This window comes from Chrysochloris asiatica, unplaced genomic scaffold (assembly GCF_000296735.1).
Source record: "Chrysochloris asiatica unplaced genomic scaffold, ChrAsi1.0 scaffold00382, whole genome shotgun sequence".
Taxonomy (NCBI): domain Eukaryota; kingdom Metazoa; phylum Chordata; class Mammalia; order Afrosoricida; family Chrysochloridae; genus Chrysochloris; species Chrysochloris asiatica.
The window spans coordinates 1,021,222-1,028,172 of record NW_006408900.1 but is presented as its reverse complement, the minus strand read 5'-3'; the positions used below and the strand labels follow the sequence as shown (position 1 = coordinate 1,028,172).

The 6,951-nt window shown below is 37.0% G+C and overlaps 1 pseudogene; it reads left to right on the top strand.

Annotated features, from left to right (window-relative positions):
• The window catches only part of LOC102810713, an 81,100-nt pseudogene that overhangs the window by 14,678 nt on the left and 59,471 nt on the right, over nucleotides 1–6,951 (top strand).

The following is a 6,951-nucleotide window of genomic DNA, read 5'->3' as shown; positions in this document are numbered from 1 at the left end:
TCGCTCAAAAGAGGGAACAAATCCTTACAGCAAGAATCATTCCCTCTTGCGATACAATGGTGAATAATTGTTATCAGGACTGATTGTGAGGGTTGGAAATGTAAAAGTAGACATTTTATAGCAAGGAAGGGAGCGATTAACTTTCCAGTCTAGGAGCAGAGGTCCCTAGGACCATCAACAGAGAATAGCCGAGAGAAGGACCTACACAGAGAAACAGCGATGCCTGAGATGGAGGCAGAGACAATGACGTGGAGCAATGGAGCGATGTGGACTTTAGATCCAGAGAGGGAGAGTGACTGTGTGCTGAAGACTGGGCGGTGTGGTAGTGTAAGGGGTAGGCTGATGATGCATGGAGGGGATTGTAACCATGGCAATGAATGGATATATGATAGAATGAGTGTAAAATTAATGTTTTCCCATGTAAACTATCATATAATTCACAACAAAACATTTAAAAAAATGTATGTGTATCAAAATACTTTATCAAAAGAGTAAAAAAAGAGCCCACAAAATGGGAAAAAAATATTTTGCACAACACATCATGCAAGGGACTAATTTCTAAAATATGTAGGAACCTACAGCACTTCTACAAGAAAAGGGCAAATAACCCAATTAAAAAATGGGCACAGTACATGAACAGACATTTCACCAAAGAGGATATCTGGGCAGCCAACAAACATATAAAGAAATGTTCACAATCACTAGCCATTAGAGGATTCATATGAAAACAAAAAGAAAATATGAACTCATATCAGCAATAATAACAAACATAAAAAATAACGTTGTTTTTGTGAAGTGCTGTTGAGTCGATTTTGACCCTTAGCGACCCTGTATAGGATTTCTTAGGAGCAGCTGGTGAGCTTAAGCAGCCTAACTTTCAGTTCAAATTAATTTGCAGTTTGGTACATTAACCCACAGCAGCACATGCTGGTGGGGATGTGGGGAGACTAGGACCCTCCTACATTGCTGGTGGGATTTCAAAATGGTCCAACCACTCTGGAAAACAATACAACTCTTCCTCACAAGGTTGGAAATAGAGATACCTTATGGTCCAGGAATTCTGCTACTTGTTATTTATCCACAATAAATAAGAACCATAACATGAGTAGTTATATGCACACCAATGTTCATAGCAGCACTATTAACAATAGCAAAAAGATGAAGACAGCTTAAGTGCCCATCTGTGGAAGAATGGATTGGTACATACACACAATGGAATATTATGCTACCTTGAAGACTAACAAGGAAGCTGCAAGCCACCACATAACATAGATGAACCTTGTGGACATTATGCTGAGTGAAATCAGTCAATCACAAAAGGAAAAATACTGCACAGGACCATTATTGTAAAAGATTAAGAAAAATTATCCACACTAGAAGGGGGAAAAATTATTTCCTATTTACTGGAGTGTACAGGGTAGGGTGATGGGAGGAAGCATAATTTGGAGCACAGGGTAAGGAAGAGACACAGTATAGTGAAGTACAGACTAGGGAATAGACACAGGTCATTTTGAGTGCTGGGGGTGGTGGCATTGCACTCGAAGGGGAGGGGAAAGGAATAACAAGGTGGATGGGAGAACAGTTTGGCAGGTTTGCATAGGCTAAATACGAACAACAAGGCTCTGTGATATAAGGATTGAGGCATGGTTTGAATGGGTGAAAATGGAGGGAAAATGTTAAGAAGCTTGGCTGTCTTTTGAATCTTGGTTTCCCTTACCTACTACTGTAAAATAGACACTTGAAGGGGAGAGAAAGGAATAGTCAGAAACATCACCATAGAAAGTTTATATGTCTGTCTTCAGCCTATAACTAATTGGAATACCTAAAATGGGGCTAGAACTTGCCCAGTGAAGGAGGCTTCCTGTGGAACTTTTGCATTGCATAAGGCCAAGGTTTGAATCCTGATCCCCATCCAGAATCTTCTGATATGGGCAATTTCCACTTGAAAGGACAAGCAGGACAACTTAGAGCAGCTAGAAGAGCAGAAGATACTTCTTGAAAGAAAGAGCAGCAGGAAAACTCAAAAACAATAACTGCAATCTAATTGACTACTACAACAAGCAAGTTGTTCCCTGGGGAGCCATCAAAGCAATTGGTCAGGTCCCCTCTAGGCAAGTCCCCTTCCAAGACTAAAATTCAAGGGGAATACATAAGCAGGCATGTGGGCTTGCTGCTGACCACATTAGTCACTGATGGGGGAAAGTGAGGGGAAAGCAGCAGTGAAGTTGTGGTCTAAGTCCTACCACATTCAATGGACTCCTGTTAACCTGGATTGAGACCTAGTTGGCCAGCAGTATGGCAAGACCTGGGGACTCCTGGCCCAGGGACAGGGACATGGCCACAGAGGACTAGAGTGGAGTGTGAGGCATCCAGCTGATATGAGGTGAGGGGAGATGTATGGGACCACCCGCACTTGCAGATAATACCCACTTGACCTGGCTTCAATGGCCGGATGATTAGAACTAGACTAGAAGAAGAAAGAAGATGGGGCAAAAAAAAAACAAAAAAACAAAACAAAAAAAAAGAGTAATCCATTACAATTTGATGAAATTGACCTATGCTTGTGGAAGCAGTAGGGCAAAGGAGGGAACAAATCTTTACAGTGAGGATCATTCCCACCCCCTTGGTACACAGGATAGACAAGGATGGGAAACTTAGACATTGGCTACCTAAAATTGGGATAGGGGGCTACAAAGCAAGCAGTGACTGGCTTACAAGCTTTCAATGGGGAACCTAGTTCCAGAGGGTATGGGAAAAGGTAAAATCTACACTGAGTGGTTTCCAACCTGTCTGGATTGGGTTGATGAAAGGTAATGGGGATAAGACTCATGTAGTTCAATAGGGAATGATTGCTCACAGTACTGACTGTGAGTGTTGGAAAGGTAAGGGTAGACGTTTTGTAACAAAAAGAGGGGAGTGGTTGATTTCACAGTCCAGGAGTAGGGGTCCCTGGGACCCTATCCGGAGAAGCAGTTATGCCAGAGTTGGAGGTAGAGATGGTAATGTGGAGAAAAGTAGCAGCTGGGGACTCTAGACTCAGGGAGGGAGAAGGGCTGTGTGCTCACAGCCATGGGGTAGGCATGTGGGATGTACCCTTTGGTTATCTGATCCTGCATGCAAGGGACTGTAATCATTGCAGTGAAATGAAATACGATAGAATGAATTTAAAGATAATGTTCTCCCATATAAATGATCACATAATTCACAATATAAACTTTAAATTAAAAAAAGAACCTTAATTGTTTCTTCTCTTCAAATTTTTGGAAATTATTTAGTTCTGCATGACACTTCTATTTTTCTTTACACTTTATCACTCCAACTTATGCTTGAAGGGTTAAATCCTTGGAGAAATGTCATGCTTATTTCATTGATCTACATCAAATATATTGTGCTGGTTTCTCATTCCACCAATGCATGCCACTATAACTACTTAATGAATGCAATAATTATCTCTTTACTAGACAGCATTCCTTCCTGAACCTTGATTTATCTCTGTAGCCCTAGAACTAAGCACAGTGTCAGAAAGTTTACCATTTTGTTAAATGAGTGAATGAAAATAATAGTATTTTGAGCATTCACTCACATAGGTTCCTTATTGTTCTGTCAGGTAGCTAGACTCCCTGTCCTTCTATTTCCTTTCACTGCTCTCATTATACCACAGTTACCATTCTATGGCTTCATGTTTCATTTATGTGTCTGTTGTCCCTGGCAGATTTCTGTGGTTCACCCTCAATGCTCCTTAGCATCTGCTAGCTTCCCTTCAGCTCCTAGTTTAAATAATGTTCCATATGCATTCTTCAAGGTTTATTGATTCTGCTCTCTAGAGACTTCCTATATTTCAAGTGAAGAATTTAAAAAAATAGGAATCATTAAAATAAATTTATGTGTTTGGGCCAAAGCTTAGTTATGATCCTCAGTTATGATGCAAATTTCAGTTTACAGATTTCAGGTATGAAAAAAAATGTTATATAATACACAAAAAAGAAGGTAAGTATCTAAACAAAAGATTTAAAAAATAAATTTCTAGGTCTTAATTCTAATTAGTTTATTTGCCACAGGAGAATAGTGCTTAAAACAAAGGTTAAAAACTTAACTACAGATTAGTGGAAATCATTATTTCAAGCACAGAAGTTATAAATAAAGCTATATTACATACAAGTAAAACAAAATCTAGGATATAAAGAGAAGCCTGCAATATCACTGATATTGTGGCATATTTTACTTACTTTATGTGTGTGTGTGCATATCTGTACATTACTTACTCTGTAAAATCTATCCAATAAATTCCAGAAAGTTCACATATTATGATGCATTTTCATCCTTACATAATTTATATAAATATAGCTTCAAAACCGATACTTCAGACTTTTCTCTTTTCTTTGAATAAATAAAAATAGAAGAAAAAAAATGAGTCTGGATACATCCACATTATTTTCTCACAACTTTCTCAAATTCAGTATCCAATAAACTCAGTTTAAGTATTCATCTGTAGAGCAAAACTTCTCCTCTTACAACTTGAAACATCTTCATGATTAACATCTTAATCAATTGAGAACACCAAGCAAAAATCACTAATCTCTCTCTGTTCTATACACTGCATACTTCTGTCATCAGATTTCAACAACTACACAGGCACATTATCAGTATCTCTCTAGTCCCACTATTATGTTATGTTCTCATATGTACAGGAACTACTGAAATGCTATAATTATTGCTTGAGATATGCTCCTTTCAAGCTAATAGGTTTCCATATCTATGTATCATAACTGCAGTCTACCTGATTTTTTAACTCAAAGTTTTAGAAATAATTTTTATTTTCATTCTGTTTTCAATCCACATTCAACCTTTCATTGGGTCTTATAAATGGTATTTACACAATCAATCCCAATTTTAACATATCAATTTATTCCTGTTTAAAGGACAGTCCACATCAGCATTACTCTTATTCAGACATTTCTAATTTATACCAAATTTGTTATCACATTTTTACTCTTAGCCAGTTAAATCTGTACAATAGTCTGAAATATTTTCCGAAGGAGTAAATCAGATAGTAATCTTGCAATATATTTGTCTATACAAAAATAACAACAAAAAGAATTTTCAACACACATGTAGAAATGTTTTATAGAAACATTACATATAATACTTTTTAAACCCTTTTAACTATATAGCTGTGACTATAAGAAAGGTAAGCAAATCCCCAAAGGTCAAAACATCAAGAGCAAGCATGAAATCAGGAAAGCAAGTTTTCACTGATACTCAACTACCCAAGAGGGTTTTATGAAACTTCTGAAACCAAAGGTTTATATTTGAAAGTCACACAAGAAAGTGAGGCCATACCTGGGGGCTTTACAAAGCACAGAGTTAGAACTAAAATTTCTGCTTAAATAAAAGTCCATAAGAAGGCTCCATCTTTCATATGAAAGCATAGGGTAGAATATAAAGTCATCCATCAAGAAAGGGCAACAATAATGTAAAGACATTTTTCTCTCATCTTGTATTGTAAGTGCAAAAATTTCTGTCCACCATAAAATTACTAGCACAATGTTGGTTCTGAGTGTAAATCTGCATTACTGTTTAGCCCAGGAAATACAGAGTATATAATAGCCAGGGGAAATGATCCCATGAGAGAGAACTGTAGAAGAAAATAAGAAGTACTGCTGGTAGGATACACTTTCATGACAAGGTGATATATCATTTCTACTCTGTCCAACTGAGCTCATTAAAAAAAATAAAATATCACAAAACATATGAAAAACAAAAACAGGCAATAAGAATGCAAAAAAAAAAAAAAAAACCCAACAAGTTACCATTAAGCAGAATAAGCAGAAAACAAAAACAAAACACACAAGAGAAGCAGACCTGTGATATTTAAATTTTTTGTCAAATTGACTGGGCCAGGATTCTAAATGGTTTGGGAGCTGGTATGCAGAAATTCCACATGATAAGATCTAGTATAGTATCATGATTTACATGATGAAATCTACTATGAGTAGTATGTCAACTGAAAGGAAGTTTCCATGAGGGTTCCAATATTACTTATTCAGGCAAAGTTTTCTGGCTTTTTGATAAGTTTGGATCCAAGATTTGACTTATCTATCATCTGGTTTCTAGTTCTTTAGTTTGAGCCTGCAGTCTCCAGTATTGTCTTCTGATCCTTCAAGTTTTAAATACCCTGTAATTATTGCCCTTGTATCAAGAAATCTGCCATCTGACATGCTGATATTCAGTTTATCAACCCCTACATCTATGCAACTCATGACAAACCTTCAGCTAGATATCAGGCCCAAAGACATAATAATTACTTGTGCTCATGAGGAATCTATATGTGTACAGGAGGCAGTTGTTCTAACTGAACATGGGAACACAGAATGGTTTAAAATCAAGAAAGGTGTATGACAGATGTACTGGCAGAACTGGAAAGGAAATATGCAAAATATTGAAACTAGACTGTCACCTCAAACCTTATACAAAAACCAACTCAACATGGATTAAAGACCTAAATGTGAATACCAGAATTATGAAGGCCATCAATGAAAACATAGGGGCAAATATGAGGGCACTAATTCAGGGAATACACAGACTACCAAACATTTAAAAAAAAATAAAAATAAAGGCAAAATAGATTAGACTGACATACCAAAAATTGTAAAGTTATGTGCATCAAAATACTTCACTGAAGAGTAAAAAGGGAATCCACAGGATGGGAAAAAAAACTTTTGCAATGACACATCAGACAAGGCACATATTTCTAAAATATATAGGAAACTACAACACCTCTATAAGAAAAAGAAAATAACCCAATTACAAAATGGGCACTGTACATGAACAGACACTTCACCAAGGAGGAGATGCAGGCAGCCAACAAACATATTAAGAAATGTTCACGATCACTAGCCATTGTTGTTGTTGTTGTTGTTGTTAGGTGCCATCAAGTCGGTACCAACTCAC